The sequence below is a fragment of the Nannobrachium achirus genome (assembly GCF_963921795.1).
Source record: "Nannobrachium achirus genome assembly, chromosome: 21".
In the NCBI taxonomy this organism is placed as follows: Eukaryota; Metazoa; Chordata; class Actinopteri; order Myctophiformes; family Myctophidae; genus Nannobrachium; species Nannobrachium achirus.
The window spans coordinates 45,962,463-45,974,842 of record NC_137828.1 but is presented as its reverse complement, the minus strand read 5'-3'; positions in this window follow the sequence as shown (position 1 = coordinate 45,974,842).

Sequence of the window (12,380 nt, the reverse complement as noted above, 5' to 3'; positions counted from 1 at the left end):
TTGGAGTTTAAAGAATCCTTACTGAAAAGGAGCTTCAGTCAAAGGCAGGTCAGACAGCACAGCAAAAAGAGTGTTTTCTGATAGCTTGAGTGACACTCCGTCGGAATGACGGGCACATGTGACAATCCCCCATGTCACTGCCTGTTGCATGTCGCTGGGGTGACGTTTTTGACAACTGCACTGCTTTGTATTGCCTTCTAAAAATGGGAGGATTTCCGTCAACGGTACACGCACACACACAGGCTCATACTGTACTCACACACACAGGCTCATGCGTGCCGTCACACAGAGAAAGAAAATGTCAAGCTAGAGGGTCAGTGTGAAACATGACAGTGAATGCTGTCTCATCGGGCGCTATGGTTTTAATAAATGGGTTCTCTGACCCTCCAGAAATGTTTGCATATTCACCGACGAGATGACATTTATATCTTCCTGCCGGTATATGCCTAGACACAAATGACATTTGATGGCATTACTGTGTTCTCCGTTTAAATGTTTCAGTTTCAAACTCGCAGGGCTAAATCACTGACCCTGTATGCCTGTCCGATGTCTGTGTGATTTGATGAAACAAGTGACCATACAGTATTTGGAGATGAGATGACTGACATCACTGACTGACATGATGTGACATCACTACAGTGCCCAGATTTGGAGATGACATCACAGACTGGCCTGTCTGGACACAGAACACCATGTATGGGCATAAAAGAGAGACAGATACAGATAAGAGATCTCCATATAATGTATGGGCATGAAAGGGACACAGACAGATAGACGGATACAACGGGTATTGCACAAGTGGACGTCAATGGTGACTAGTCTGCCCAACGGGCACCGGTCTGGGTTCTCCAACATTACTTCTGAGACTCCTCAGGGACATTCAATCCCTCATATACTGTGCACTCATATACTATGCACACCCCCGGGCACAGGACTAGTATAAACATAGGCTTAAAGTTACCTAGTTTCCCTTTAACTTGAGCTGATTGTGTGTTGTCGGTACGTTGTATGAGCTGTTCTGTGCAGGCATGAGTATACAGTATATTCCAAAATAATGTGGCTGATTAAACCATGTAAGGCAAGCCTTAGACCTATTTCTCAGAGCGGCAGTCATAGCTGCGGTGTCAAGCCACACCGCTTCGCACTGCGACACCGCAGCTACAAAAAAGGTCTATTCCAGTGGTTTCTTTTCTGCACCAGGGCCCACTTGAAAATCGTGAAAGCATTCGCGGTCCGATATAGGGCCGTGTACTTTCTCGACATGGTTATATTATTGATCAAGTAATTGATTGTGCTAATTAAAGAAGAAATACCATAACAGAAATACCACGCAATTTCTTTCTTTTTCTGAAGACTCACCTCTTCAGACTCCATTAGCCCATAGCACTTAACGTAGCACTTGCCTACCCTCATTGACCATACATGCATTTTAGGTAGAATTTTTTTTATTATAACGTTTTCATTGAAACAGTGCTTGATCTATCTACAGTATGTTCTTCTTAGATGACTATTTCTGTGCATTTGATGTATTGACGTATTACCTTGCTTATTGTAAGTCACTCTGGATGAAGTGCCTAAATTGTAAATTGTGGTGTACATCTCCTCTAAACTGGGCAGTTCACATGCAGTAATTCATTCAGCTGTACGTGCAGCCCTTCTCAACGCATTGCAGCCCCTGTCTGTGCGACTCCCCAGCTGGTGGAGCTGCTTTAACAGGCTCTCAATCGACCCCTAATAGAAGGCCCTTTCACATTTGTGAATTTTCAGGGGTTAGCTGACATTTGGTGAGTCAAGAAAGAGTAGCCACAATCATTGCAGTTTTGTGTCCACAACTGTTCCAATTTGGGCATACATTTTAGGCAGATTTTCCCCCCGGACCCCCTGGGGCTTAAGAGGCTAGGCGTCCAAGAGTCCACTCATGACATGGCAACATGCCCATTGTTCCTTCCTCCTGCTAAGTGGCTGCTGAGCCACCATACAGGATGCTCCAAAGCAGTGGTTCCCAACCTGGGTGCGGGGTGCCAAAGATCACAACGTGGGCGGTCTGTTTGGAGGTAGACCAAAATGGTTGCACAACAATCACAACTTGCTTCCATCCACTGTCTGTCTGTATGTTCTCAATATGATATCAGTCCAGTGTGCCGACAGAAAACACACATTTTCTTCATTTTTATAAATAAACAAATAAAGTTTCAAAAACAGTGAAAATAGGCGTTCTACAACTCACAATGTGTCAGGAGGATGCGGCACGTTGTTGCATGTGTTTGTGTGTGTGTGTGTGTGTGTGTGTGTGTGTGTGTGTGTGTGTGTGTGTGTGTGTGTGTGTGTGTGTGTGTGTGTGTGTGTGAGAGAGAGAGAATTCTCAGCTTTTGTAATTTTTTTGTAAGGGGGGGGGGGGGACAGGTTGGAAAACACTGCTCAAAAGAAGTGTTCGTGTCAGTGCTATATCTCACTCATTCTGAGGTGGGAATTTTGCATGTATGTACATTATGTATGTATGTAACCACTCAAAGTTAATTAGTGGCACAAATTATTATATTATATTATATTATATTAAGGACGCATTTTATTATCATTGCAAAAAATATATCTGTGGTGCACTAAAGGGCTCATTCGAGTCAGCAGCTTTTCCAACTCCATTGTTTGTTTCCATATCACATCTGACAGGCTTGTTTTTTGGCCCTGGTGCCCCCCCCCCCCCTCCCTCCCCTTCTCGCTGGTTAATAGCAACATGACTTGTATCCCCGGTGCTTTGGGAGCCAGGCGGCATGTCAGGCCCGCTGTTATTTCCTGAACAGCCGCCGCTGATAAACGGCGGTGATTTGCTGAGCGCTTGACAGTTTGCTTATTTCACTTTTGCTCAGAGGGACCCTCATCAGCTAATTTCAACATGGCAGCTTCGGAAGCACGACTGAGTGTTTGGGGAAATGTCATTTTTAATTAAATCCCAGGTCCTTTAAGATAAGCAGTTAGGCGTTAATTTCACCCTGGGCGTGACGTTTGTCAGGAGCCCAGGAGCATGACGTATGTCTGTCAAGATTAATTATATGCATAAACTAGCCAGGCGCTCTCTCTCTCTCTCTCCTCCTCTCCTGTCTTCCCTTGGTAGTGAAACGAAGCCCCCAAATCATGTGCCTGTCAGTGCTACTGTGCCCACTGATATTTGGCTCCACACTGCTGCGCTGAAGGTCTGCACACCCTGAGACACCAGAGATGTGTCAGTTTATTGAAGAGCAGTATCCTCTCTGTCCAGAAGTACACAGCCCCTATAAGCAGGAATTTGAAGTCCCCTCTCTGCTGCTATCACCACAAAAAAAGGGAAAAAAGCTGAAAACTGTTACCTATCAGGAAATGGAAAAACAAGAACCTGTGTTCTACTCGACACAGTGTAGTTATTTAGTTACAAGCCTTTGTTATTATGACAATATAAAGTATAGGCCTCTCCTTCAATTAATTAGCTAAATCTCTGTCCATACTGTCTCCGAACACCAAACCTTTCCTCGGAGAGTCACAACATCTGGGAGTGCATCTTTCTGGACTCAAATTCGTGGTAATGCGTTTCAGAAGTTGCGAGTGACATCATTTTGTAGTTAAACCGGACCTTTCCGACCAAATGATCGGTGGTCGGAGACAGTATATGGACAACCCTTAAGTGTAGCTGTCCTTCACACATCTCAAGAACCGAGGACGCAAGGGGGTGTGGTACCCGCATGCAGTCAGTCGGATCAGCCGCTGTCCAAATTTGCAGATGGGTGCGGTCAAACAGATTTTATGATATACAATTAGTTGAGGACCCCTGGAACCCCCTCAAGAACACATTGATCCCTGGAAAAAAAACTTTAGGTATACCTTTCCGTTTGGGTTTTGAGCGTGGTTTGGTGCTGTGGAGAACCAGTTCTGCTGGTGGTATCACTGCCTAGATATTAGTCTGGAATCTCTGTATGGAACCTGCATTTCCAAGGGACGGATTAAAAAAATGCCTCTGGTGATAAACCTGCCTAATATTTGCATAATGGGTGTGGATCTCATCCTAATGTGTGCTCTCCCTACTGGTGACAAAGTTAGGCGTGCCTGGTTGCCATTACTGCGGTGCGGTATTATAGACTAACATAATTATAATATCGGTTGATCATTATTAAGTATAGATCTAGCCGAAATTTTGCCAACTAATTATAGTCGGCGTATCTACGTTTATATTTACACCGAATTTAGACAGTTGAAGTTAATCCATATTTCAATAAATATTTATTTAAAAAAAACAACTGCACGTTGCAGAACTGATCTCCAAATATTGGTGTAAAATGATTTTAATAGCGAGTCGTCACTATAAGGTATACGTCTGGGTGTAGTCGTTTTATATACAGCATTTTAATGACTATGTTTAGACCATGTATTAAATAAAGTCTTACAAAAAGAAACCAAAATATACGATCAAATAGCCACCTCTGTCAGGCAGACAATGCAGTGCCTAACTAGAAGCTGATGGAAGGCAGCAACAAGCCGAAGTTCTCTGTTTGGGCGGAGAATTACATAATTCATTCTGACAACAACACCACACACACACACACACACACACACACACACACACACACACACACACACACACACACACACACACACACACACACACACACACACACACACACACACACACACACACACACACACACACACACACACACACACACACACACACACACAGTTGTCTCCCCAAACCCCCGACCACACCATCATTCAATATATATATTGATTAAATACAAATAATTTTAATAGCTATTCATCAATACAGCTGATAGGTATTTTGTTATGGTTCATATCATCTTTTTATCAATACATATTGATGACCACCGGACCCTAAGGCACAGCCCGTGACTGTGCCATGTCATGTACAGCATTTACAAGGCCAGACTTCTGTCTGGTAGAACTGAGGCCTTATCTACTGGAGCCTGTAACTAAAACAATGAGAATTGTTTTGGTATTCTAAGGCTCGGCCTGGGACATCTGGTGTCATCCAGACACCAGCCAGGACATCTCTCCCCCCAGGAACCCTGTATATGGACTCTTTGTCTTGTCATTTGTGGACAAGAAACATATCCTATGAACTGTTGAAACGTCATCCATTGACTGACCAAATGACCATACATAAACTCATGTCAAAACATAATTTGTCAGAGAGAGCATGAACCATTGATTATTCTGTTGTACCTTTGTCTTGAATACTCTCTCTCCATAGTAAAACATTCCATTCTCACTCTCATCACTCTCCTGTCTTATTTCTTTGTGATGGATTATTGTATCTCATAGGGGAATAAGAAGGTGTTGTTGTTTACAAATAATAATATATTTATCAACAGCTACTTTGCATTATCAGAAAACTCAAAAATGTTTTCCAAAACCAACGGTGGGAAGCGATGTCACTTACTAATAGGGTCAAACGCCCTCTCATTTGTAACAGGCCTTGTGGCTCAGAGGTAGTCCTGGTCTCGTAACCAAGAAATCACCAGTTCGAACCTCACGATTCTTTTCACTACTTTCGACGGCCGTTAACGGCTAAATATAGCCGACTCTTAGCGGTCTAATAGTCGTCTAGTTTAAATATATCCGACTAAAAAACTTTCAATTCTAGACCGTTAAAAGTCAATTTCTAGACAGGTGGTGCAGGTGTCATTTAGCCGGATATTAGTAGACTAATAAACGTAAAAATGCTCAGTGGGAAGTCACATTAAACAGTGTATCCAGCGTTTAACGTTCGGGTGACTCGGGATGCTCCAGTTGTCCCAGCGGATTAAGTACCATGCATAGTAGTCTCGCGTGGCTAGACTGTTGACTCCGCGATTTGGAAATGCTCCCGTCATACAGTCTGGTGCATCGAAAGAAGAACGATGAGTACCGGTTAAAGCGGAAGTGAAGCCTCCTCGTCACTTCCGTTTCCGTCTCACATCGCACACATTTATCATTATATAAATACAAATCATATAAGCATGTTTAGCTTGCTGCTTAGCAGAAATTACATTTTAAAATATATTTTCTTGAACGGTAATGCCCGTTTCCATTACTCACCCTTCGGGAGCTGCTGTTCCAGACTCTATATAGCATTCAGAAATTGTGGAATAGTTGTCTGGCTATGCGAGACTACATGCATAGTAATACATAAGGACCGCAAGTCTACACTAGAAACGGAGGGGGAGAGTGATTTAATCCGTTAGCTCCGTTGGTCTGTCCGTTTTTTTCTCTGTACATAACCTTACGGACAACACTCAACCCGACACATTAACACCGATAAAAACGTACGTGCATGAACTACCCGTGGCGATTTTTTGTCAACCGTGGCAGTAGTGAGGAAAATTACTTATAAGACAGCGGTTCTGAAACAATGTGTCCTAACAAGAAATATATTTTAGCAAGAAACGGCGAAAAAGGAACGTCATTGCAACCACTGGTGAAGAGGACGTCTCGACTCCTCACAGGCTCAAACGGTCTTCTGCCCTCACCACACGTATACGTATGTGGCTATGCAGCGAGCTAAACAATCTTCAAATAAAGGAGCCAAGACAGGAGCTGAGCTTGACAATCTTTATAGAAGCTGTGAAACTGGGAAGGAAAAGAAAGGGCATTTGTAAAAGTAGCCGATCTACAAAGTTACAGAATTTGCATAAACATAATTATTATCACAAATAACCTCAAAAGGCAATGAAGCTGGCATAATATTCAACTGGTAGGTATACAGGTAGGTAAGAAATCAAAATACAGCTGGATGTATGTATAAGGTGAGTAAGTATACATCATTAACCAAACTATCAAGCATGCTTGTAGGAGATGCAGCAACATCACAAACATTTAACTTGAAGGCATGGCTTGGTAACCAAACAGGTAAAATAAAGGTACATGTGTTCCCCAAAATCACTGTGAATGTAACTAAACATATTTACTTACAAACTTTGCTTCACAAAGGGCATGAAGGAGACAGGAGGAACATCAAACTGTAGCTGCCTTCTCAAACTGAGCTGAACTGACTGCAAAGCTGCTCATAATCACTTGATTGCTGTTCTAGACACCTGGAGCATTCAAATGTAACTTTATGAACAGAAACCTCTAGACAAACAAAAACAGTGACCTGCCCCTAGAGGGCGCTAAACCACATTGGGGAGAAATCAGAATTAAGTCCTTGTAGTGGGGGCAGAATACTCCCCGCCTGACATCTGTAAGATGTCAAACTAATTAGAACAGTGTCCCTTGATTGAAGGAGGATCGCCTCAGTGACAGTCACTGTACTGTCAGTCAATGGACTCATTGCCACTGATGGCTGAAGAGGTTGCAAACCTCGAGTTGACCTGGAGGGCGACCAGGGTGCAGAGTTAGTGATGCAGGCCTGTCAGGAGGCCATCCAGAAGGCCGGGAACCATGAAGGGGACTCCCAGGCGGCTGGCCAGAATGCAGGGGTTTGGTGGAAACTGTTAATGCCATTTGAGGCAGAGTGGTAGGCAGCAGGACCCCAGCGTTGCTGGTCCACAGCGGAGCCTCTGTGTGGCTGTGGATTGTTGTAACTGGGGCTGCTGCACGGGCACTGGAAACCGTTGCTGTGAAATTGTCTTTCACGTGGATGCTGGTCTTGAAACTGTTGACAGTGGGCTTGTTAGTTCCACTTGGACACACGTCACCTACGATAACCCATCCCAAGTCAAGCCGTTGGGCATAGGGTGCATCGTGGTGAGATCCATTGTACGTTTTGCGGACTTTGTGGGCACGGATTATATCCCTACCGAGCAACAAAAGGATTTCAGCTGAAGGGTTGAGTGGGGGAATCTCGCTAGCCACCCTTTGCAAGTGAGGATGGCACAACGCAACCTCCGGCGTAGGGATCTCGTCCCTGTTGTTAGGTATGAGGTTGCACTCCAGGAGGGTAGGCAGTGGCATTGGCATGGGCTCGTTATCGTCCACTGACTCCACCATAAAGCCGGTGGCTCTTCTTCCAGTGGTGTCAGTAGTGCCAGAGCATGTCTTGAGGGTGTAAGGAGTGGCATTCCCCTGGATGCTGAATACATCAAAGAATGCAGACCTTGCCAATGATAAGTTGCTCTGGTCGTCTAACATTGCATACATCCTCTCCTTCCTCTCAGGATGTCCCTTGGGGTAGACGTTGACCAGAACGATCTTGGAACAGGATTTTCCTTGGCGGCCTTCTCCACAGACCTCGGTACAATGTGAAGTGACTACTTCAGAGGCTTGTTCAACTTGCTCCCCGCCATGCTCTATGGCAGGTGTGGTGGATGCTGTGTCTGCCCAGGGAGCTGGACCCGCATGAAGGGCTGAGATGTGACGTGTACTGTCGCACTCTGAACAGTGTATATCAGCTTGACAGTCCTTAGCTTGATGGGTCGTCGAGGCACAGCATTTGAAGCAGATGAAATGCTCCTTTAGATAGCTTTTGCGTTCTTCAAGCGACATCTCCCTGAAACCCCTGCACCTCCTGAGGGAGTGTGGCTTTTTGTGGATGGGGCATTGCTTGTCTGGGTTCTCGCAATGTTTGTTTTCAGGGTCTGGGGTGGAAGAGTTCTCCACTTCTGTTTTATTGACAAAGATTGGGTTCTGAGCTCTCCACTGCTTTGCTGGGGGCTTCTCACTTCTTGGAGGTGCATTGCAGGTTTGGAGAGCAAAGCTGGGGTCTGTTCTCATTTCTGCGTGACTCTGCACAAACTCAGCAAAGAATGAGAAAGGTGGGTATTGAACTCGATAATTCCTTTTGAAATCAGAGCCCTGAGTCACCCATTGCTCTTGAAGATTGTGTGGAAGTTTCTCCACAATAGGGGTTACACCTCTGGAGGTATCCAGGAAGCTGAGGCCAGGTAAATAACCCCCACTTTTAGCTGCTTCCACTTCAAGGAGCAGATCTGAGAGTTCCTGCAGCTGCTGGAAGTCTTTGTTCTGGATTTTCGGGAAGCTTTCCAGTCTTGAGAAAAGCGAAGCTTCGATAGCTTCTGGTGAGCCGTAGCTCCTGTCCAACCGTTGCCATACTGTGCTGAGACCAGTCATAGGATTATTGATATGAACAGCTCTGACCCTTTCAGCATGCCGCAGTGACTCCCCACTAAGCCATTTGGTGAGCAAGTTTAACTCCTCGTTGGGTTTCAAGTCCAAGCCCTGTATGACATTGAAGAAGCCAGCTTTCCAGGACAAATAGTTTTCTGGCCGGTTATCGAACATCTTGAGCCCCGATGAGACGAGATCTCGACGGGCCAAGTATGAGGCGAGGTCAGAAATGTCCGTCGACCTGGAAGCAGGTGTGTAGGAAGGACCACCGTCTCTAGGTGTGTAACCTGCTGTGCTGACATAATGTGATGGGGAGGGATTGGACACTTTGACATTGGCGTAGAGTGAGGAGGAGGTGACGTTGGCGTAGTGTGATGGGGAGGTGACGTTGGTGACCCGAGGTATTTGTGCCTGGGAGCTTGGTTGATGCACAGAGTGTAGTTGTGACTGCTGCATGGTGACTGGCTGTGACTGCTGCATGGTGGCTGGTTGTGACTGCTGCATGCGCTGTACCTGTGCCGGTTGTGACTGAGAGCTCGTTTGCTGCACGAGGGGCCGTTGATGCACAGGGGTCAATTGTGGTGGGCTCCTTGGCCGAGTAGGAGTTTGTTGTTGAGGGCTCAACTGATGCATAGGGGTCAGCTGTGGCTGGCTCAAACTGACACTGGGGACCACTGTAGGCTGAGGTGAAGTGGATTGTGAGGCATGGGCAACCTGTGATTCTTGAATGTCTGTTTGTTGATTGGATGTGTCACCTTGCTGGTTATTGAAATGAGTATTAACATACTCACTAGTGAGAAGAAGAGACGACCGCGCTGACAGGCGGTGGCTGCGTGCACTTCTATAATCTTGAATGTCTGCCTCTACAGCTGCTTCGTACACTTCTGCGACTGCAGCTGCAGCTTCAGCTTCACCTTCTTCTTTTAGTGCTATGAGTGTTGCATCGATGCGCGTTCTCTCCACGTCGATGCGCGTTCTCTCCACGTCCATACGTGCTCTCTCTACTTCCACGCTTGCTCTCTCTACTTCCAAGTCTACTTGACGTTTCGCATAAATTGCCTTTGTTCGTGCAGATTCAGCTTTTGCACGAGCCTCTATTGCGGCCCTACAGATGGAGGACCTACTGGAGCGTGATACTGTGTTTGCTTCAGACTCGCCATCCTCGTTGTCATGCTTGGACCTACTGGACCGGCGTGATGCTGTCCCACTGCGGACTGACTTGACATCTGTGTCGAGATGCGTGGTGGATTCTGCGGCGTCCGACATCGTTGCTCTTGGTAGTGGTGCAGGATGCTCTTGAGGTGAAGTTAGTTTTTTCACTCTTCTGCCCTCACCACACGTATACGTATGTGGCTATGCAGCGAGCTAAACAATCTTCAAATAAAGGAGCCAAGACAGGAGCTGAGCTTGACAATCTTTATAGAAGCTGTGAAACTGGGAAGGAAAAGAAAGGGCATTTGTAAAAGTAGCCGATCTACAAAGTTACAGAATTTGCATAAACATAATTATTATCACAAATAACCTCAAAAGGCAATGAAGCTGGCATAATATTCAACTGGTAGGTATACAGGTAGGTAAGAAATCAAAATACAGCTGGATGTATGTATAAGGTGAGTAAGTATACATCATTAACCAAACTATCAAGCATGCTTGTAGGAGATGCAGCAACATCCCAAACATTTAACTTGAAGGCATGGCTTGGTAACCAAACAGGTAAAATAAAGGTACATGTGTTCCCCAAAATCACTGTGAATGTAACTAAACATATTTACTTACAAACTTTGCTTCACAAAGGGCATGAAGGAGACAGGAGGAACATCAAACTGTAGCTGCCTTCTCAAACTGAGCTGAACTGACTGCAAAGCTGCTCATAATCACTTGATTGCTGTTCTAGACACCTGGAGCATTCAAATGTAACTTTATGAACAGAAACCTCTAGACAAACAAAAACAGTGACCTGCCCCTAGAGGGCGCTAAACCACATTGGGGAGAAATCAGAATTAAGTCCTTGTAGTGGGGGCAGAATAAACGGCTTTATTGGCATGAGAAAACATACTGGCATGAGAAAACATACACACAAAAGCACGCGTGCACACACACTCACACCTCCAACAGCGAGACGGGTGCAGTGCACTGTGTTTTGTTATCATTACTCAGTCCGGGTGGTTAAATCTGAACCCTCGCAGAGTTGCATTTACCGCGATAACGCTGCCGACAAGACAGCAGCTGCAGAACCAGTCCAGACTGTTCCCAAACATCACGTCGGTCGTCGGGTCAAGAAATTCTGTGGTTCTATGTATATTAAAGCAATAAGCCACAAGAGGCGAGTGGTTACCGGGGGAGTATACACCGGCTGAGAGGCGTTGGGAAACACGAGGCGTCAGCCGAGTGTTTCCGACCCTCTCAGCCGGTGTATACAACCCCGGTAACCACAAGCCTCGCGTGGCTTATTGCTTTTCTAAAACGGTCACAATATTGCAACATGAAAATCATAGCATTGCATTATTTAAAGAAAAAAGTACACTTCTCCGCCACCAGGAAGAGACATTTCCTTGCGTTTACCAGTCACGTCCAGGAATGGGACTTACGGAAGCCAGTGTGTGTTTACAAAGTCACGTCATTCTTTTTGCCAAAATAATAGGGAAACAACACTTGTGTTAGATCAGTCTCATGTTAAGAAGTTAAGAACCATATTCGATCCATACACATGTTTATTTTCATCCAGATTTAGCTGCTATGTGGGTGAACATCACATCAAAAACGCTAGCATAGCAACCTAAGCTAAACAGCCGAGTGGTGCATGGAGAATAGAGGGCGCTTGTTGCCTCTACAAGCCCCGCCCGGAGCCATTCAGTCATTATCCTATGAATGCGGCCGGTGCTTAGAAGCACCCGCACGGCAGGATTTGAGAGGAAATCAAACGCTCGCTTCTCTAGTTCAGCCTCACGGCACAGTGGAAAGAAATAACGCACCTGGCTTTGATATAAACTGATTCAAGGTGTGGGTTATAGTCTCAGGTATACCATGGCAACCAGCCAATCAGAATCAAGGAATGAAACTACCGTTTTAGAATTGGCTATAAATGCTCCCAAATGGAGCAGAATTGGAGCGGAGAGCGGTCTGCACGTATAACGTAGAGAGGAACTATGCATGTCGACGGATCTACCGTACTCTCTCATCCAAAAACGTACACAAAATCAAGCATACGTAACTATAAGCGGCCCTTTAGACAGCAGGACGTGCAGGAAAAGTCTCCTTATTAGAGCACGGGTGGAGAAAGTTAAACCATGGATACAATATCAGACGGCTTGTTTGTAAAAGACTTGCACATTTTTACAGGTAAATATGCCGTG